Genomic DNA, 23280 nt, shown 5'->3' with positions numbered 1-23280 from the left:
CTTCTTGCTTCTTGTCTCTCTTTGACCACTTGTACTTCCTTTGTCTTTTCTTATGAGCTTTGTCCAGAATCCAGCTTTTTTCATTGTTTCTTCCACTCTTCCTTCAAGGATCACTGCCTTTTTCATTTCTCCTTCTTCCTCCCCTTGAAATACTCATCAAAGTTGGGAATGCTGGGTCCATCTGTGTAGATGTTCCCCTATGTAGTTAAGCTTGATTTGAGAACTGATGTTGTAATCAGCTTGAACTGCATATCTTGCATTCTGCAAAGTGGTGGCTTCCTTGATTGCCAAGATATTGTCATCTTGGTGTTGGCATATGTGGCTGAGGGATTCCTGTAATTGTAAATTCTGTTCCCTTTGCAGATCTAGGAATCTTGATTCAAAGTTCCTTGCATGTCCATCATTTTTAGGTGAAAGTCCTCTTGCCTCTCTTGAGACCTCATGTATTGTTGAGACATTCCTTCTATGATTTCCTGCATTCTGCTCATATCCATGGGGTCTCTGGGAACTTGTTGCCTTCTTTCTGGAATTCCTTGCTCTTCTTCTTCTTGCTCTGCTTCTTGCTCTGCTTCTTCTTGTTGCCCTTCTTCATTTCTTCTTTTTGTATGTCTTAGAGCAATTGGGGCCGAGAGTCATTCTGTGAGCAGTCATAGCCATTCCAGGATGTAGCCAATTAGGTCTTGCATCTTCAAGTGGTACTTGGGCCTCGATGCATAGTCTGATGATGGTGCTAGGGAAGTGGAGCCAGGAGTCAGCTTCACTTTTCTCACTAAACTCTTGTATCTGTTCAGCAATGAGTTTATGAACTTTGATCTCTCCTCCTACCATAATGCAATGTAGCAAGACGGCTCTTTTAGGGGTTATTTCTGAGAGTTTGCAGGGGTAGGATGGATCTCCTAACTATTGCATACCACCCTTTAGCTTCAGGTGTTAGGTCTCCCCTTCTCAAGACTCTTGGAGCCCCTTTGTTTTTCTCACCCATTCAGCTCTGATGGCACAAAGGTCTTCAGCAATAGTCTGATAGTCAGGTTCTTCTAGCATCCTATCATAACTTGCTTGGCTGAAACGTATGTTTTTCAGGCCAAGAGTTTTCATGATTGCCTTGGGGCTGAAGTCAACTTCCACCCCTCTCACATAGCTTTGTATGTAGGTTCCTCGGTTGGATCCTCCCTTACTGCATTTGCATAAAACTCCTTCACCAGGTTGATGTTGATTTAGTGATTGGCTTAGTCAGGAGCCCACTTCCTCTTTTTGATCTTCTCCCAAATACTTGGGAACTCCTCCTTCCAAGGTCAAAGGAATCTCAGCTAGTATCTTTTTAGGTCTCATCCATTCCGCCTGAATCTCATGGAAAACTGATTTGTATTTCCATGCATCAAATTCCCTTCCTCCTCCATTGGCTGCTTGCCTTTCTCTTTTGTGGCTAGATGAGGCTGCCATTGGTTCTTTAGTTTTGGCAAGTGACAAGCTAAGGTTGACAAGGTGAAGTAAGAAAATGTTGTTAGAAGTGTGGTGAGGTTGTTTTTTTTTTTTGGCAAGAGGTAGTTATGCTATGATGAAAGAATATGTGCAAGAAGGAGATTTGGTGGTGTGGAACTTGTTCCCCAAGTGGTTCTTTATGGTGCATGCAAGTGAAAACTGGACGGCTAGGGTGATTTGTGAAGGATGGCTTGATGGTAAATATATGAATTAGGGAGAAAGACGAATTGCTTTTCACTTTCTTGGAGGTATTCTAGGTGCATTAAATTGTACATGTAGCTATCTTTTCATGCAGAACTTCCTTTTCCCATGTGTTAGTTTCAAAGACTTGTGAACTTTCTTTTTGACCAAGCACCGTACCTCCCTTTGTCTTTTTCCTCCATTTTTGTCTTTTCTTTTGTACCTGCACAAACAAACAAGTTTGCTATCATTTTTCGGTCCATGTGAATTATGAATAGTACTTGCACATGTTTTTCCTTCTTTTTGAATTGTAAATCAATGATTGACTTCATGAGCTTATAGCCGTGACCCTTGTATGTATGCACACTTATTACTGGACACCAAACTTAGTGTTTGGTAATGTCTCTTGATGACATGAAATCATGTTGGTTGTCCTTAATGAATGTGCATAATTCTAATAAATCATAGTCACTTTGGCTCTTTGATCCTAAACAATTTTACTACCTAAAGTAATTGAAATCAAAGTATTAAAACATGCAAATGGTATACTTGTCATGAATTTCTAAATCCAGAGGAACTTCTTGCTTTTCATAAACTGTGTTCAAAGAGGAACACCAAACTTAATGTTTGGTTGTGCACCTTGAATGAAAGATTGAATACAATTTGAATAAGATTTGGGGTGCCTTCAGGCACACCAAACTTAGAGACCAATTGCATTTAACAAGCAATGTTTAGTGCACTTTATCAACAGTTGTCCTGAGGATTCAAGTTCATGCATAGAAACCATGCTTTATTAGATGCAAAGCAAAAAATAAGAGTAAGGATACTAAAACATGGGTTGCCTCCCATGAAGCGCTTCTTTAACGTCACTAGCTTGACGGTTGTCCCTTGTTAGGGTGGATTGTAGTGCTTGATGTCCTCTCCTCTCACTATGAAAACGTCCCATTTGATTCCTTCATGATTTCCAAATGTTCCATAGAAAGAACTTTCCTGATTGTGAACACTTGAGGGAGCTGGGAAGGAATGGTTTTGAGGCCAGGTGGGATTGGCAGATAATGACTTGATATCACTTTATCTCCCGGAGAGAAACCTTCAGTGGAAATTTTCTTGTTTCTCCACCCTCTTGGCAATTTCTTTACAATTCTTCCCTCTCTCTTGAGGATTTCTTCATTGACCCTTATGCCAGGAGGATCCTTCTGAGCTGTTTCTATTGATTCTTGTGGCTTTAACTCTTGCAATTCTTATTTGCCTTCCAAGGACTGTTTCAGAGTTTCAGCTGCTGGATTGCTTTCCTCCAAACACAGATGGCTACTATCATCCTTAGGCTTTTCAGGTTCTGGTTCAGGCTCAGATGCAGGTTTGAAAACATAGAAAATGAGCTGTTCATCATGTATTCTCAAAATTAGCTCTCCTTGTTCTACATCTATGAGCGCTCTAGCAGTGGCTAGAAATGGCCTTCCCAGAATGATAGGGTGTAGGTAGCTTTCCTCCATGTCCAAAATGACAAAATCTGTGGGGAAGAAATAATTTCCCACTTTCACCAGCACATTCTCAACTACCCCTTCAGCTTGCTTCTGAGTTTTGTCAGCCAGTTGTATGATTACATCAGTAGATCTCACCTCATTCAGTTGTAGCCTCTTCATAAGAGTCAGAGGCATCACATTTATGCTAGCTCCTAGATCACAGAATCCTCTGTCAATTTTTGTTTTCCCTATGATGCAGGGGATATGAAAACTTCCTGGGTCTGTTTTCTTAGAGACTATGTCCTTCTTGATGAGGGCACTGCATTCTTTGTTCATTATTACAGTTTGTCCTCCCTTCAAAACTCTTTTCTTGCTCAGCAATTCCTTCAAATACTTGATATGTGTAGGCATCTGCTGGAGAATCTCAAGAAAGGGAATATTGATATGGAGAGACTTAAATGTCTCTAAAAATCTTGAATATGTTTTCCCTTTTTCACCTCCTCCTAACCTCTGAGGAAATGGTGCTTTTGGTTGGTATGTTTCCAGCATGCCTTTATTTTGCAATTCCTTGGCTTGCTCAGTTTCACTTTCCTGCTTAGCTTCTTCCACACCTTCCTTCAAGATTTCTGGCTCCTGTTCTGAGGGTCTGATTCCTTCTTCTTCTGAGACTTCCTTCAATATGGTGATGGCCTTGCATTCTTCCCATCTCACTCCCTTTGTTCCCCTTTAGGATTCTTTTCTGTGTCATTAGGGAACACTGCAGTTGACTTGGGAGCCTGTTGAGATAGCTCTCCTACTTGAGACTCCATCCTCTTGAGTTTTTCACCATGGTTCCTTAAGGTAGATCTCACATCATCCCTAAAGCTTTTCAACTCACTTATGTCCTGACCCATGTTTGCAAGCATTCCTTCTATCCTGTTTAATTGATCTTGAAATTGTTGGTTCGGATTAGGTTGGGCAGGTTGATTGTTTTGGCCATGATATGGTGGTTGGGAGTAAGTGTTTTGTGTGGCTTGGTATGATCTTTGGTTGGAGTTTTGGTATGTGGAATTGTTATGTTGGTTGGGGTTGTAAGGTTTGTGGTTTTGTGGTTGGGTTTGCTGGTTTCCCCACCCAAAGTTTGGGTGGTTTTTCCAGCCTGGGTTGTAAGTGTTGGAATGTGGATCATATGGTTGCCTTTGTTGATTTCCCACATAGTTGGCCTCTTCCCAATCACCTCCTTCAGTGCTTACCTCCTCTTGATCTTGTGTTTGTATTGCAGCCACTTGATTTGTTCCTAATTTCCTGGTGAGCTCTGCTAGTTGCTTGGCAAACACCTTGTTTTGGGCTAGAATTGTATCAACATGGTTCAGCTCCATGACTCCCTTAGTGTTGTGTCTCTCTGAAGCATAGTAGTACTCATTCTCAGCCACTGTCTCAATCACTTCAATGGCTTCTTCCACAGTCTTTTTCCTGTTCAATGAACCTCCTGATGAATGGTCTACAGCCTTCCTTGATTCATAAGAAAGTCCATCATAGAAAATATGTAATTGCACCCAGTCATGGAACATGTCTGGTGGGCATTTCCTTGTCAACTCCTTGAACCTCTCCCATGCCTCGTAGAGAGTTTCACCATCTTGTTGTTTAAAAGTCTGAACCTCAGATCGAAGCCTATTGACCTTTTGTGGGGGTAGAAACGTGCCAGAAACTTGCTTTCCACCTCATCCCAGGTTGTTAGGCTCCCCCTTGGGAATGATTCCAGCCACTTAGCTGCCTTGTCCCTAAGTGAGAATGGGAACAAGAGCAGTTTATAGGCATCTTCCTGGACTCCATTGGACTTCACAGTGTCGCAAATTCTCAGGAATTTTGTGAGATGTTGGTTTGGATCTTCATTAGCACTTCCACCAAATGAACAATGATCCTCCACCAGTGATATTAGCTGTGGTTTGAGTTCAAAATTGTTGGCCTGAATGGGTGGTTCTGAATGCTGCTACCACAATTCCCAGAGGTTGGGTTTATGTATGAACCAAGAACCCTCCTCTCGGGAATGGCATTGTTTCCATCAGCCCTCTCATGGTTGTGAACTTCTCTATCCATGTTGAGATCTAGAGCTTCCTCAAAATTGTCCTCAGATTCTCCTTCAGATTCTTCTTCTCCCAGTACTCTCTTCCCTCTTGCTTCCCTTCTAAGTCTGTGAAGGGTCCTCTCTGGTTCGGTGTATGGAGGAGTTGATGTCCCTCTTCTCCTACCTGTCATACAAGAACACAGCACAGGCAACAAACAAGTGAAATACTCTTGGTTAATGGAAGAGTAGGGTTAGAGCAGTTGAGGAATTAATTCAAATAGTTAGTGACTCAGTGAGTTAGTTGCTTGAATTTAAAGGCATAAAGAAAGAAAGCAAGTAACAGAGTGCAGAAATTAAAATTCAACAAGTAACTTGAACTGAATTAACAAAACAAGAAAAATGCTCAATCTAGTTAACTTCTAATTTGAGAATTGTCAATCAAAAACCAATCCCGGCAACGGCGCCATAAACTTGATGTGCTATAAACTTGATAGCCACGATTTTAGGAATTGCACGATCGGCAAAAATTCCTTCCGGCAAGTGCACCGGTTATCGTCAAGTAAAAACTCACAATAGAGTGAGGTCGAATCCCACAGGATTGGTTGAGTGAGCAATTTGGATTAGAAGTGTGTTCTAGTTGAGCGAAATCAATATTTAGATGAGAATTGCGGAATGTAAAATTGGCGGAAAACGTAAATGGCAAGAAATTGAAAGTGCGGAATCTTAAATTGCATGAATTACAGAGCGAGAAGCTAAATTGCTGAAATTAAAAGGGGATCGGGGTTATTGCATGAATTAAATTTGCAGAATGTAAAGAGAAAGTGTAGATCAGAAATGGGAATTCATTGGGTTTCAGGAGATATTGAGATCTCCGAATCAAAACATTTTTATCCCTTCCTCAACCAATGCATTCATTGAATTTTGCTTGGCAATCTTATATGATTGGATCCCAATCCCTTGGCTCACCAATTCTCTCTAAAACAAACAAATTCCCAATCCCTTGGTTTAAATGTTCATAAGAAGAGATGATGCTCGATCACTGATTATACCACACAGTTTCATGAACCACAATTTGGTAGGATTACATGTCACAATATCCATCCAAACCCCAATCCAATTCACTGTGAGAAAGCTTCTCTAGCATGAATCCTCCATTCCTTTCCCAAGGTTCCGAAGGATTCCAATTATGGATAGTTTCTTGCCCAAGACAACTATCCAATGGAATTAGATCGAGAAGCTTTCTAACAAAATTCAAGAGAAAAGATTGAAGAAGAAGATAAAAACTATTATTGATTCATTGAATTACAACAGAGCTCCCTAACCCAATGAAAGGGGGTTTAGTGAGTCATAGCTCTGAATTCAATTACAAAAAGATGAAAACTAGCAAAATGATCCCCAAAGTCTCTAAAAGGTTTTTTCAAACTTAAATTCTATCCTATTTATACACTTTCTAAATTGAGCTTCTGTTGTGTTTCTTGGGCTTTGAGGCCTTTTCCTGATTTCCTTTTGCTTTGGGTTTATGATCCATAATCCTGATGAGGCTGCTGATCCAATTCTGCAACATTCATTGAGCCAACTTAGTGATAATCAAGTAATGACACATGACTCAACAAATTGAAATTCCAGACTCCTCAATTCTTCAGGCCCAATCCCATAACCATGATATTCAATTGGGTTTCATACCAGAGTATTTAAGTTAATATTTGTGCTCAAATGCTAACTTAAACTGCAATATTCTTGGCCCAGAAACCTTTTCAATTAGTGGCGTTTAAGTTGAAGTTTAAGCTTAAACTTCAACTTAAACGCCAGACACTTCCAGGAGGTAAAATTGTCGAACACGTTTAAGCTTCAGTTTAAGGTTAAACTGAAGCTTAAACGTGGGAATGGAAGAAAGCAATCCTGGAGTGTGAAATGTCGACACGTTTAAGCTTTAGTTTAAGGTTAAACTGGAGCTTAAACGTGGAAATGAGGAAAGCAACCCCTGGAGGAAAATTGGGTCGAACACGTTTAAGCTTCAGTTTAAGCTTAAACTGAAGCTTAAACGTGGAAATGAGAAAGCAACCTGGAGGAGAAAAAATAGTCGAACACGTTTAAGCTCCAGTTTAAGCTTAAACTGGAGCTTAAACGTGGGAATGCTCCCTGGTGCTTTCAATTCTGGCGTTAACTTCCAGTTTAAGGTTAAACTGGAGGTTAAACGCCACTTGTGATATTCAAGCTTCCTTTATGATTTGGTTGCTTCCTTGCCTAGCCTCTTCTTCCCTGAAATCATCCAAACAACTGCATCAAAGTCTTGCAAAAATTTCATGAGAAATCTTTCATTCATAGCATTCAAGTAATATAACTAAAACTCATGAAATTTGCATCAAAATCATACTGTTTGGATGGTTTATTGCTTTGTTATTCATTAACCATTCTTGGTTACATTAAGCTCAAGAAAATGCATAAAACAACTAAAACTAACAGAAAAATGCTAGTGAAACTAGCCTAAGATGCCTTGGCATCAGAGCCCTACTGATTTTTATGGATAATAAAAGTATTATTGTTTCTCTTCAATCCGTGTTTGATTCAATTCTAAGATATCTTCGTTCTTCAACATGATGAATGGGATGACCCATGACAATCATCTCCGTTCTTCGTACTAAGACCACGTGCCTGACAACACCGTGTTCTTCTTGGGTTCGTGTGAATACATAACTGGAAAGCATCGAACCACCAGCTTGATTATACATCTCTTAGACGGCTAATCCACGACTTCGTTGGGGACTTCTCGAGATACTAGTTCAGCCAAGGTTTGGAGAGATTAGGGTATTTGTGGTAGAGGCTAGAACCCAAAGGCACAGCATTCTCTGATCCGGAAGATTCGACCTTGTATGTGGCGTTTTGAGTAGGATCATTAAGAGAATGGATGCAGGAGCTTCACCTTCAATCAGAATGGATCCACACTAACCCTGGGGTTCAGATCTTGAGGAGATTGGCGATTACAACCGCACGGCGTTGATCACATACAGCCTGCCACAGAAGAAATCATTCACAATTGAAGAAGACAGTAAGACCAGAGTTGATCCAGAAGAACAAAACATCTCCAAGCCTTAACTATCTTCTTATCATTGGTTACATTCAAATTCACAAGTATTTTATACCCTATTTCACTTTTATGCATTCAAATCCAATAACTCTTCTATCTGCCTGGCTAAGATCTACAAGATAACCATAGTTTGCTTCAAACCATAATCCTCGTGAGATCGATCCTGACCGCTCAGGTATTACTGGACGACCCAATGCACTTGCTGGTACAATTGTACGAAGTGTGGGGATTCGTGCACCAAATTTTTGGCGCTGTTGTCGGGAATTGTTCGAGTTTGGACAACTGACGGATTATCTTGTTCCTTAGATTAGGTATTGTCTTTAATTTTGTTAGAGTCTTCTATTTTATTTTTCTTTTTTTCGAAAAAAAATTTATCAAAAAATTTTTTTCAATCTTTGTTTTTTTTCTTGTTGAAATTTTCGGATTCTTTAAGTCTCTTTTCAAAAAAAATTTCAAATTAGTGTCTTTTGTTTGAGTCTTGTATCAATCTTTAAGTTTGGTGTCTTCTTGTGTCTTTTCTTTAAATTTTTCGAAAATAGTGTTTTTGGTTTTCAAAAATTTTAAGTTTGGTGTCTTTTGCATGCTCTTGTTTCTTTGAATTCTTTGAGTTTTGTTCTTGGTGTTCTTCTTGATCTTCAAAGTGTTCTTGTTTTTCTTCTTGTTTTGATTTAAAATTTTTAACTTTGGTGTCTCTTTGTGTTTTTTCTTTAAAATTTCACATAAGTAGGTGTTTTAGATCTAAAAATTTTAAATTTGGTGTCTTTTTGTTGTTTTTCACTTTCTTCATTAAATTCAAAAATAAAAAATATATTTTCTATTTTTATTTTAATTAAATTTTCAAAAATTATAATAAAAATCCAGATTTTAATTTTAAAATTATTGTGTTATCTTATCTTAGTTTTTAAATTTCAAAATCAAATCTTTTATCTTATCTTTTTATCTTTCTTTAAAATTAAAAATTTAAAATTCAACAATTCAAAATCTTATCTTATCTCAAAATTCAAATTTTAAAATTCAAATTCAAATTTCAAAATTTAAATTTCAAATTGCAAATTTTAAAAATTAAACCTTTTCAAAATTCAAATCTTTTTTTAAATCTTTATCTTATCTTGTTTCAAATTCAAAAAAGTCAAAATTTAAAATTTTTAATTCAAATCTTTTTCATTTTAAAACTTAACTTCTCTTAACTTCTTTATCTTATCTTTCTTACCTATCTTACCTTTTCTATTTTATCTTCTTTTAAATTTTAAAATTAAATCTTTTTTAAATTTTTTCAATTCTTATCTTAACTTATTGACTTTTTCAAATATTTCTTATCTTGTTTTCAAATCTTTCCTTAATTAGTTACTTGTGGATTTGCTGAAACAAGAGTTTATTAAGTACTTGGATTACATTCATGGCATTTAATTCCATTGCTCCTCATATACACAAACAAGAAAAAATCAAACACACCGTGTGGAATAAAGAAGAAAGAAGAAGAAAAAAAGAATTAAACGGAAGAAAGAAAATAAAAGAAAAGAACAGAATAGAAAATAAAATTAAAAAAAAGATCTAAGTTAGTGATTTAACTAGGCGTATATTGTCAATCTCAATTAATCCCCAATACGGCACCAAAAATTTGATGAGCCAAATTGATATGCTCGTATTATTGGCAAGTGCACCAAATCACATTAAGTAATACCACAGTGAGTGGATATTGTTTCCACAAGGATTAACAGATTGAAGTAAGCAACGTCTAATTAAATCTCTAATTAGATCAATCAAACCTTGACAAGAGGATTGTGGATCTTGAATTAGAAGCAAGAACACAGTGGAGAAGAGAATTGAGAGAACGAGAGAAGGCTTAGAGATTTTAGAGAAATAAACAAGGATTGGGAATGTTAAAGACTTTGGAGATGTTATATTCTTAGAAAACACAATGCTTGTGTTTCCTTACTTTAACTCATGCAAAAAAAATTTCATGACAAATCATTTATAATCAAATTCTAATTCTTTGACAATTTAATTTCGCTTAACTTAAGAGACGAGGTGAAGAACAGTTTCAATTTAAAGCCACAAAATTTTTAAAATTCTATTCCTAGTCAAACTAAAAATCATGAGAAAGAGTTTAGAGCTAATTCTGATATTAAATTTTCTAAAATAATAACAGAATCCAAGACAGAATTAGAATATTTCTCAATACTTCTAACCATTAAAGGTGAAGAATGAAACTCAATCTTGAAAGAGAGGAAGAGCATGAATCAAAATAAATAAACACTTATATTACTAATCCATAAAAATAAAACAAAGATCCTAACCTTTAGCAAATGAGGTTTAGTTACTCGTAGTAGAGAAGAAAACAACTAAACTAAAGAGGTATTGGATGGCTCTAGTATAGTTCGGTCAAAGATGGTATGTCTAGATGTGCACCTTGTTCACTTATTTATATCTAACTTCCTAACTAATTGAAATTTAAAAACTAATCTTATCTTCCAAAGAGAAAGATAACTTATTCAACTTCAAATCTAATATAATCTAATCTAAATCCTAATAACCGAATCTTATCTTTCTAGAAGAGATTATTGCTAACTAATTATTTAAATCTTGAATCTTGATTTGAATTGAAGCTTCCTGGGAGTTGCACTTGATTCTGGCGCTAAGCTTCTTGATTGGGTGTTGGTCTTGATGTCCCTAGCACTGGGCTTGATGATTGGGTGTCTAAACAAGGCGTTGGGTACCCGTCCTTGGAGTTGGGCTCCGGATTTGGGCGCCCAGCTTGGAGTTTTAGGTGCTAGGCTTGACCTCCTTGAACTTGGCGCCACCAAGCTTTGTGTTTTCTTCTAAATTTTATCCTGATTTGCTTAATTATATCCTGAAAACACAACTATTCTAACACAACTTCAAGCACATGATTAGTCATCAAAACTTCACTAAAACATAAGAACTTTGATAAACTAAGAAAACTAATAAAAAAAGAAACCTAAAAACAAATAAAGATGTCTAGGCATCACTTTCCATACTACTTATATGTGAAAATAGCAAGAAATGTAAAGGGTTTAAGGGTTAAAAGATGTGCAACCATGATATATTCTGGTTTGGTGTAACCTCTTCACCTATGTCCAATCCTTCCCACCAAGGTACGGAGATTTTCACTAAATAACCAAACTTATAAGGCGCTTGATAAAACGATACAAGATAGAAGAGCACTTGATAAACACCTCACGGTATATGATCACCACTTTGATTAAGCCGCTCCACTTAGAGACTTCTTTTCTAAGAACTCGAAGTAATACCAACTTCAATCGTTTTTCTTTAGTGTTTAATAATCTTAGGTATCCTTACCGACTACAGTGTTTATCAAGCATAACCACTTAAAGAAAACGATCTCTAAGTCTCTCAACCAATAAGAAGAGCTACAAAACTCTTCTTTACAATATGTGACAGTAAACTTCAGAAAAAATGAGCTCTCTCAAAAGAGTATATGGTTACAATGATGCACCATGAGGAATCTCAAGCTAATCTCTCAAATGTTTATAAAAAACACTTAGAAAATTTATGAAATTTGATCACAACGAAAGATTATATCATGAAAGAAAGTTGTGTATTGAAACAAAGGACCAAGACCTCTATTTATAATCTTCCATGCACCTATGAACATTAGGAGTGAGTAGAGAAATCAAATTATTCAAAAACATACGATCTTGGTAGGGTCTCGTATCCCTATGGACATATAAGATCGATCCTTAAAGTTAGGGATCAATCCTCTAGTTCAAATTTGTATGAAATATAGCATTACAATACGTGAGGATCGATTCTCCCATTTAATGTTGGAATCGATCCTTTAGACTTAAATTTCAACAAATTTAAATTTCGAGTCATGGTGCATTGTGCATGATTCGATTTGGTCCTATTCTCTATAATCCATTATAAACAGATTAGGATCATCATAATACGATCCATACTCTTTTTCAATAATGGATTTTTGAAATTATTGGTTAAAAATTTATTTTAATTTGATTAAAACATGTTTTTACTTGAGAGATAAACTTGTTTTTCTCTTGACAAATAAAAATTAAAGTCCTACAACTAAACCTTGCATAAGACTTCTTGTTATCATATGATCCTCATTTGCATGATGATTAATTCCTTGATGAGTTTTGAAAAACGGAAGATTGATGGTTTAGAAGTTATAATAAATTCTCGTTGTAAGCATAGTTTCTAACCCAAGCAATAAACCTTTCTTACGAACGTTTGGTTGTCACAAGTAACAAACCCAATAAAATTTATAAACCGAAGTATTCAAACCTCGGGTCGTCTTCTCAAGGAATTGCAGGGAAGTGTGTTTTATTATTGGTTATGGAAAACAGTGTTTTGGATTTTTGAAAAAGTTTTGAACAGGAGAAAGAGATTGCAGGAATTAATAAATTAATAACTAATAAAACTCTTGGCAAGGTATGAAAACTGGAAGTCCTATCCTAGTTATCCTTATCAATGGTGATGAGAATTATATTTTTGCTACCACTAAGTCAACCTCTAACTATGAAGGTAAGTCAAGTGGATAAATCAATTTAACTCCTAAAGTCCTAGTCAACTCCTGAGGAAAGACTAGAGTTATAGGAATCTAAATCAATCGGCAAGAATAACAATTATCAATCACGATGAATTTGATAATTCAAGAGTCACTAATTAATCAACCAGAACCAAGAATATAGAAATCTAAATTCAAATCATAAATATCTGGAATACCTCAAATTATATTGAATGAAGATGTCAATTCTAACATAGAAAAGTTCATGAGCCAATTGGGCAACATAAATCAAATACAAATAAAAGCTTTAGAGTAAACAAAAATAGAAGAGAAACATAAATTATTGAACCTGGTACGAAGAAACAATCCTAATGACTAAAAGAAATCCTAATCCTAAAACCTAAGAGAGAGGAAAGAACCTCTCTCTCTAAAAACTACATCTAAATTGTGAAAAGTGTATTATGAATGAATGATTGATTCTGCCCCACTCTCAGCCTCTAATATGTATTTTCTGGATGCGGCCCAAAATCTGTGCCAGCGACTTTTGTAATTCTGCAGATTGCGCACGTCACGCGGTTGCGTCGTCCACGCGTTCGCGTCACTTAGCATTTTTCGTACCATGCGTGCACGTCATCCATGCATTCGCGTCGTTCGTGCAGCTTCCAATCTGACGCGACCGCGTCATTGTGATTTCTTCCATTTCGTGCGGTCGCGTGAGCCATGCGACCGCGTGACTTCTCGCTGGTCATCTCCTCAATTCCTTGTGTTCCTTCCACTTTTGCACGCTTCCTCTTCATTCCTTATGCCATTCCTGCCCTATGAAGCCTGAAACACTTACCACATAGATCACGACATCGAATGGTACGAAGAAAAATAAAAATATATAACTAAAAGGTCTTTTGGAAGCAAGTTTTCAATCATAGAATATTTTTAGGAAGGAATTGTAAATACATACAAATCATATGAATAAGTGGGCAAATACTTGATAAAACCACACAATTAAATACAATATGAATCATAAAATAGTGGTTTATCAACCTCCCCACACTTAAACATTAGCATGTCCTCATGCTAAGCTCAAGAGAAGCTATAAAGGAGTGAAGACAGAATGGTAGGATGTATGAAATGCAACCTATCTATATGAATGCAACTAAATACAAAATGTTTCTACCTACTCGGTGAAAAAGTAAATAAATCTTTCAAGAATAAATATGAACTGGATTTCACTAATTCAAATCATAAATATGAAGTACAAATAACTTGCAAGAAGAAGATAGCTCATGAAAGCAGGGAACATAAAATTAAGCATTGAACCCTTACTGGTAGTGTATATCATTCTAACTCTCAAGTGTCTAGGGTCAGTTCTCTCAATTCTCTACTAATATTGCTTTCTATAGCTTGCTCTTCATCTAACAATTAACAAAAATTTAATGCACCAATACACATATCAAGAGGTCTTTTAAGGGTTGTAATGGGGTTAGAGTCAAGGTAGGATTGTATTTGGTCAAGTGGACTAAAATCTGAATCCTTAATTAACTTAAACTTTCCACCTAACTTTGGACAATCCATGTAATCATAATATAAAATCAATAACTACCCATTAACTGCGTTTACTACATATTTATGCATTCCAAGTTTTGAGTACAGTACATGTGCATTGCTATCACTATTTACTTTGGGGCATTTTGTCCCATTTTTATTTTTTTGCTCTCTCTTTTTTTTAATGCATATGATTAAGGTATTGAATGCATAAACATGTTCTTAACATTTTTCGCATTTTTCACAGAAAGTCTAACATATTCAATTCCCAAACCAAACGTTTCCAAACCCACTTTTCCCACACTTAATTCATGAGCACTTTCACTAGTCTAAGCTAATCAAGGATTCAAATTAAGGACATTATTATTTTCTGCTTAGAGTTGGTGATGAGCTAAAGTAAGGAACAAAGGGGTAAAATAGGCTCAACATTGGTTTGCAAAGGATAATGAAAGGGTAAGGCCATATGGGTATGTAAACTCAGTGAAACAAGGCCTCAATCATATAAGTGTATGCATACATTAAACAATGGAAATATAGAATCAAGCAAGACAAGGATCACAATTTTAGAGAGAATAACACACACCAAAAACAAAATATTGGTTGATAAAATGCAACCAATCAAATAGGCTCAAAATCTCACTGGTTTTGTGTGTTCGAGCTCTAAATCATGTTCCAAAATAATATTTCTTCATACAAGTTTTTCAAAAGGTTTTTTAATTTAAATTAGTGAAATACTAAAAAAAAAGTTTCTTGAAAAAGAAATATTAGTTCAACCAAGTAATGATAATATATGCACAAAATCAAACAAACATGCAAATGCAACAACTAATTTAAACGTTGGTGTTGAGACAGGAAGGTACTAACCCACGGAGATCAGTATCGACCTCCCCACACTTAAAGAGTGCACCATCCTTAGTGCATGCAAAGCTGTGCAGGTGGGCGGGTATTGTGGTTTCTCAGCTGGTGCTCCTGTCATTTCGGTCTTCGCCGGTGGCTTGTTAGAGGCTTTCTCTTTACCCTTTTTGGTGGTCATCCTGAAAAAGGGAGAAAAAAAAGGGACATGAAGTCAAAGGGATAGAGCAAGGGAGAGGGCAGTACGAGTAAGAATCATGCCAAAATAAAGAAGAATGTCGTTAACACATGGTCACGATTCCATGAAATTAGAACATCAATGGAAGCATAGCATGATAAATTGAGGCAATTAAATGCAAGATGTTTATTGGCATGTTGACAAAGGCATGAGTAGCGTAAATCAAGCATTAAAAGCCTTAATGTATTATTAGTCGTAAGAAACTAACAATAACGTTTGTATTGACAATTATATTTAATTAATAAAATATTGGAAAGGGTTTTGTGAAAAACAGGCATTAGAGCAGAAGGTTAGAAAAATGAAGAATGCATAATGCCATACGGGTTTTTTCACAAACACTTAGTATGCATGTTTAATATGATAGGGGAAGAATGAATTTGGAACATGCAAGCATTCCAAAAAACAAATAATATAAATTGTCAAACAACTCCATAATAATCCACAAGTAATAGTGAAAGACCTAAATAAAGTTCCAACACCAACATAAAAATGCATGAAGAAGAAAGAAAAAGAGACCATGAATAATTATGCTAAAAAGAAAATTAAGAAAAGTGCAAAAGGTAGAGGATGAATGAAGAAGAGAGGAGGGAGGAAAAGAAGAAAGAGATAGGATTAGAAAACAGAAAAAAAGGAAACTGATTAGGCGGCGCGCTGCGTGCAAGGTGCACGATGCTAACGGTGCGAACGCGTCACGCACGCGGACGCGTGGGTGAGCGTATAGGGGAGGGACGTGAAGGCGTCCATCACACGCACACGTGATTAGGGATCGTGCAAAATGCACGAGGCCATCCGCACTCCCACACAACTTTCTGTGCGAAATTCCAATAACGCTGATTCACACACCCACGCGGACGCGTCGCTGACGCTTACGCGTGGGTTGGACTTTTTGCAGGGGGCGCGTACGCGTGTAGCACGCATACGCGTGTGGCACGCATACGCGTGGTGTGGCTTGTGCGCCACGCACTACTCCCGCGCGTCTCTCGCGCAACTCTTTGTTCAGTTTCGCTATACAAACGACGCGTGCGCGTCGTAGACACTGGCACGTCGATCGCGTCTCTCTTTTTTTTATGCAGTATACAGAATGCAAAATGCAATGAATGTCATGCGAAAATTCCAGGTTTAAACAAAATTTAAAAACAGAGTAGAATGGAGAAGGAACGATCATACCATGGTGGATTGTCTCCCACCTAGAACTTTTAGTTTAAGTCGTTAAGTTAGACATTTGATGAGCTTCCTGTTATGGTGGCTTGTGCTTGAACTCATCTTGAAACTTCTACCAATGCTTGGTCTTCCAATAAGCTCTATCCATACTAAGTAAACTCCTCAAGCTTTGATGGAGTTCTTCACAAGCTTTGAGCTCCCAAAATTGATCCTTATATATTCCCGGATCCCAAATCTTGTTTCCACACCCGTCTTCAAGTTGATCATTAGTGTTCCAGCCGGGTGGAAAGCAATTTGAATTCTCACTAAAGCGGCCAAACAACTTCCTAAACCCATTCAGTTGAGCTCTACACCAACCTTTGCATTTAAACCGTGAGCACACAATCATGTTGAACCTTGCTTGACCACTTCTACCACTGACCATCTTCATCTTACTCTCAATGCTACAAAGAGCTCTAAGTTGACCATTCGTCTCCAGTAGCCCATGTTCAAGTGGAATTAGAAAGCTAAGGGATATAAATTTTACCCACTTGAATGTTGTGAAGGATGACGGCAACTTAGGGGAAGGGGTTTCTAATGAACGTGCAAGCTCCACTCCCTTGTGCTCTTCTTTGACCTCTTCCACCTCTTTGCAAGCTTCTTCAATTTCAACCTCTTCCTCTTGGTAGCTTTCTTCTGATTCAATTTCTTCTTCATTGTTCACCAAGGGCATTAGAGGTTGTGCTTCTTCTTCTTTAATCTCCATGTCAAGTCCAATGGGAGAAGATTCAAATGTAGATAAGAATTTATTAATGATTGAATCCATCTCTTGATCATCCCCTTCAAAGTCTTCAACCATGATATGCGTTGGAGGTTGTACACCCTCCTCAACATCAACATCAAACACCTTGGAAGGAGGCTCTATGAATGGACTTCCCAATGGAGGCTCAGCATCTCCTAAGTCTTCGACCACTTCTTCTTCTTCAATAATTCCGGCTTTCTCCACTTGTTCCAGCACAAAGTCATGATCCTTACTGTCCACTGGAGTTTCTAGTATCTCCTTCATGCTACGTTCTTCATTAGATTCTCCACATGAAGCCATGGAGGCTCCTTGAATGTCCAAACGTCTGGAAGGTAATTAATTTATTGCTTGCTCCAATTGATGAAGGGTTGCATGAAATTGATCTACTGTTTTCTTGAGGCGAGCCTGTGATTCTTGGGTCGATGAATATGGATATGGTGAATATTGAGGTGGTGGTTCTTGGGAGTAATTGGCTTGGAATTGGGGTGGTTTTATATATGGTTCTTATGGCTCATAAGGTGGTTGGTATGGTGGTTGAGGGTTATATGGAGGTGAATGGTGGAAAGGGGCTTGTGAGTATGGTGGTCCAAGGCTATATTGATGAGGGGATTCATAGGCGTATGGTGGTGGTTGTTGGTAATCAAAAGAATGCTCACCATAGCCATTGCCTTAATATGCATCACAGAATGGTTGTTGATAGTCCATTGGAGGTGGTTGTTGCCATGAGGATTGATCAAATCCTTGTGGCTCCTCCCATCTTTGATTGTTCTATCCTTGGTGTATGTTGTCATTATAATTTCCTTTTCCTGCAACATAATTGTAACCAGAATCATAGCCAAAGGGGTGAGAGTTCATAGTAGTAAGAAAAAATAAAAACAAAACTAACAAAAAGAAAATATTTTGAAAAAGAAACGATTTTTGAAAAAAGATAAGATAAGATTTTGAAAAAGATTTGTTTTTTTTTTGGAAAAGATTTGAATTTTGAAAAATAAGATAAGATAAGATAAAAATTTTAAAATCTGAAAAATTTTTTTATTGAAAAATATTTACAATAACCAATAATAAGGCACACGTTTGCAATTCTCCGGCAATGGCGCCATTTTGAAGAACAGAAGATTGATGGTTTAGAAGTTATAATAAATTCTCGTTGCAAGTATAGTTTCTAAACCAAGCAATAAACCTTTCTTACAAACGTTTGGTTGTCACAAGTAACAAACACAATAAAATTTATAAACCGAAGTATTCAAACATCGGGTCGTCTTCTCAAGGAATTGCAGGGAAGTGTGTTTTATTATTGGTTATGGAAAACAGTGTTTTGGGTTTTTGAAAAGGTTTTGAACAGGAGAAAGGGATTGCAGGAATTAATAAATTAATAACTAATAAAACTCTTGGCAAGGTATGAAAACTGGAAGTCCTATCCTAGTTATCCTTATCAATGGTGATGAGAATTATATTTTTGCTACCACTAAGTCAACCTCTAACTATGAAGGTAAGTCAAGTGGATAAATCAATTTAACTCCTAAAGTCCTAGTCAACTCCTGAGAAAAGACTAGAGTTATAGGAATCTAAATCAATCAGCAAGAATAACAATTATCAATCACGATGAGTTTGATAACTCAAGAGTCACAAATTAATCAACCAGAACAAAGAATATAGAAATCTAAATTCAAATCATAAATATCTGGAATACCTCAAATTATATTGAATGAAGATGTCAATTCTAACATGGAAAAGTTCATGAGCCAATTGGGCAACATAAATCAAATATAAATAAAAGCTTTATAGTAAACAAAAATAGAAGAGAAACATAAATTATTGAACCTGGTACGAAGAAACAATCCTAATGACTAAAAGAAATCCTAATCCTAAAACCTAAGAGAGATGATAGAACCTCTCTCTCTAAAAACTACATCTAAATTGTGAAAAGTGTGTATTATGAATGAATGATTGATTCTGTCCCACTCCCAGCCTCTAATCTGTATTTTCTGGGCCGAGAACTGGGTTGAAATGCGGCCCAGAATCTGTGCCAGCGACTTCTGTAATTCTACAGATCGCGCACGTCACGCGGCCGCGTCATCCACGCGTTCGCGTCACTCAGCGTTTTTCGTACCACGCGTACGCGTCGTCCACGCATTTGCGTCGTTCGTGCAGCTTCCGATCCGCGCGGTCGCGTCAGGCACGCAAGCGCGTCACTGTGATTTCTTCCATTTCGCACGGTCACGTGAGCCATGCGACCGCGTGACTTCTCGCTGGTCATCTCCTCAATTCCTCGTGTTCCTTCCACTTTTGCACGCTTCCTCTTCATTCCTTACACCATTCCTGCCCTATGAAGTCTGAAACACTTAGCACACAGATCACGACATCGAATGGTACGAAGGAAAATAAAAATATATAACTAAAAGGTCTTTAGGAAGCAAGTTTTCAATCATAGAATATTTTTAGGAAGGAATTGTAAATACATACAAATCATATGAATAAGTGGGCGAAGACTTGATAAAACTACACAATTAAATACAATATGAATCATAAAATAGTGGTTTATCAAGTTTGATACAAGAATCCTCTTGTAAAAATTCATTATTACCCATTGTAAAATGGTAAAATCATTTTACATCATGTCTTTGTCAAAATTTCTTTTCTTTCAAAATCATGTATCAAACTTGATAGTATATAATATAACATATGTCATTTAATAATATTTTTATTTACCATATATTCAATCTAGAGATTATGTTAAAGTAGAGTAAAAGATTAAGTTCGTTACTTTTCAAAAGCACTAGTTATCTTACTAATAGAAATCACATGTTGTCATTCATCAAAACATATAAGCATACATATAATGCAAGGTTAAGAATATGCATTAAACTAAAATATCATTTCCAATAGATAGAAGAGAATGCTGTGAATAATTCCTTCCTCTGCCAAGAATTATTTGCGGAACAAATGGCTCTAAACTTGTCAAAGTTCACTTTCATATCAGAGGCCTTACAAAATCAATCCAAGGTATTAAGCACCCTAAGAACGTTAGACCTTGTAGCTTTATAAGAAAAGTACCTAATCATCTGCAAACATGAGGTGAGAGAGGCTAACACCGTCTTGAGAAACTCTGGCCAATTCTCAATGACCCTAATCAACTAACTTGGATATAAAACTACTTAATATTTTCTTGCACAAAATGAATAAATATAGAGACATGGGTCTCCTTGACAAAGTCCTCACTTAGGTTGAAAATTGTTCAACTTATTTCCATTTTACATAATGGAGAGAGCCTATGATTTCACGCACCACATAATAATAAGGCGGATAGTAAATCGAGGAAAGCCGAAAAAGAGAAACAAAGGTTCCTCCAAAAAATCCCAATCTACTCTATCATAAGCTTTTTTTAAGTCGATCATAAAAGTCGGAAGTTGTATTTTTGCCTTAGTCTTCTTCATAAAGTAAAGAACTTCCCGAGCAATCATGATATTATTCGGATTTCTTCGACCGGGTATAAATCCTCTTGAAGAGGACTGCCAATATCTTAAAGAAAAGACGTTAATCTGTTAACCACCACCTTAGTGACAATCTTGTAAATGAAATTGTAGAGGTTGATTGACCGAAAACCATTAAGCCGAGTGGAATTATCCTCCTTGGGATAAGCACCACTACTGTCTCAAACATAAAAAAAAATCCATAATCTTACCCGTAAAGGCTTGGGCCTCAAACATGCAAACATCATCTCCAACAACCTTCCAATACTCCTTAAAAAAGAAAGTCTGAAACTTATCTACACTAGAAGTTTTAAAGGAATTCATACTCATCAAAGCCCCCTTACTTCCTCCTTAGTAATATCTTTGGTCAACTCTGCACACACACTTCTAGAAAGTTACGGCAGTGGGTATTGACCAATTCAGTAGAACAGAAAAGGTGTTTAAAAATCTTCAAGGCCTCCTTCTCATTGTCTTCATTCTCAGTGACCTAACTACCATCTTTAGAAAAGATACCCGCTATTTTATTTCTCTTGCGCCTAATCAAAGTCTACATGTGAAAGAACTTAGTGTTTCTGTCTCCAAGCCTAACTCACTTCTTTTGAAATTTTTGAAACCATAAAATCTCGTCCTGTGCGAGAAGGATGGAGTATTTAGCCTGAAACTCCTCTTTCATCATTAGAAAGATAACATCAACCTATTTCATCTACTGTTGGATACAAAAGATTTTCTTCTCTAGCTCCTCGTTCTTATAAAAAAGGTTACCAAAGACTTTTTTATTGAAAATCATTGCTTCTTAACGCACCTCTAACAAATATCTGGTGAAAATCGATCTACCTTTCTCCCAAGCTCATTTAACAATAATGGGAAGAGGGGATGAGAAGCCAAAACTTCCTGAAAACAAAAAAGTTTGTTGCCATAATATATTTTGAAAAAGCCTTGACATCTCAACAAGATCGGACAATGGTCAGAGTGAATCTTAGGGAAATTCTCAATAATGTCATTAGGAAAAGCCAAGTCCCAAGCATCATTAGCCAACGTTTTATCTAATATTTTTGAAATAAAACAATTACCTTGCATATGCTTATACCAAGTGAAACGTAGACCTTTGGCACCAAGATCCTGCAATCCACAATCTTCTAGCACTCTACCAAATCTATCTACTCTTTACTGGACAAACTTATCTTCGTTGACTTTAGAAGAGAGCAAAACTTCATTAAAGTCCCCAATGACTAGTTAAGGGTTCGTGTAGTTTTTCGAAAACTCTGTCAAGAAAGCCCAAGCTTCCTCTCTTTGGCTAGGTATCAGATTTTCATGCACAGCTATACAAGTCCAGTGAATCCCACTCTCAGAGAATTTGATCAACGCAAACTACTTGACAAGTGACAACAAGAGGCGAGGACAGTGCAAGTAACTCCCTACCAAATCATTAAGACCCAAATATGTTAACCTATTCGCCTCCTCATCAATGTGTGTCGCACTATAAACTAACCTATTCCAAAATATATGCATCTTTTTGAAAAAACGGTGAGTTTTTTTAACACAATAAAAATAGAACGTTTAAATAAATTTACTAACTGTTTAAGTTGAATATGAACCAATTTGTTGCTGGCTTCTCTCATTTTCCCAGCTATCATGTTTTCGCAATTTATAATAACGGCTTTGGAGGTGATTGGCAGAGACACAATTAAGTTAGGTCTAGAGGTCTCTTCTTGACCCTAACTTGACTTTTCTTCCTCTAAGATATTAATTTTGGTTGCACTCAAATAATGAGAATTGTTTATGTTCTCATCTTAAATTTTTTTATATATACTAAAAATATTCAATTGAATATTTATATTTTCTAAAATTGGATATTGAATATCGGATATTACTAGTAAAAACAAAAATTCAAAAATATTCTTAAAAAATTAAAAAATTCAAAAAAAAATTTAAATTTTTTTTCACTCTTTTACACTTATTTATTTTCAAAATATAATTATATTTGTTTTAAATAACAAAAATAAAACAACCAACATATAATAATAATAATAATAATAATAATAATAATAATAATAATAATAATAATAATAATATAAATAAAATAACCAAATCTAATTTGTTTATAGTTTTTTATTTTTTATTTGGATTTGCACATCAAATTTGCATATACATATCTAAAATTTACTATCTAACCCGGAGTAAATTCCCATAGTGGTCTCCGAGATTGACGCTATGTATTAAAATTGTCCCTGAGATTCTAATTACACCAATTACATTCCTGAGATTGGAAAAATTATACCATAGTAGTCCCTGACCCGTTTTCCGTTAACGACGTGCTGACATGGCTTGATAACGTGGACCTTTGGTGACACGTGCCACCTCATGGTTTGGCCACGTGTCACCTCATGATGACGTGTCGGTCAACGACACGTTGCATGCTGACATGGATGGGTATGCCACGTGTCACAATGCTATTTTGCCACGTGTCAGATTATGCCACGT

At 36.5% G+C, this 23280-nt stretch overlaps 1 non-coding gene across 1 annotated transcript; it reads left to right on the top strand.

The window, feature by feature from the left end:
- The first annotated feature begins 4670 nt into the window (after positions 1-4670).
- Positions 4671-4774, top strand: LOC130937026 (small nucleolar RNA R71). The gene has a single exon (XR_009068264.1). It is a non-coding gene; the product is annotated as a small nucleolar RNA R71 (small nucleolar RNA).
- Positions 4775-23280: the final 18506 nt, after the last annotated feature.

This window comes from Arachis stenosperma, chromosome 6 (assembly GCF_014773155.1).
Source record: "Arachis stenosperma cultivar V10309 chromosome 6, arast.V10309.gnm1.PFL2, whole genome shotgun sequence".
In the NCBI taxonomy this organism is placed as follows: Eukaryota; Viridiplantae; Streptophyta; class Magnoliopsida; order Fabales; family Fabaceae; genus Arachis; species Arachis stenosperma.
The sequence above is the reverse complement of the archived record's forward strand: the minus strand, read 5'-3'. Positions and strand labels throughout refer to the sequence as shown.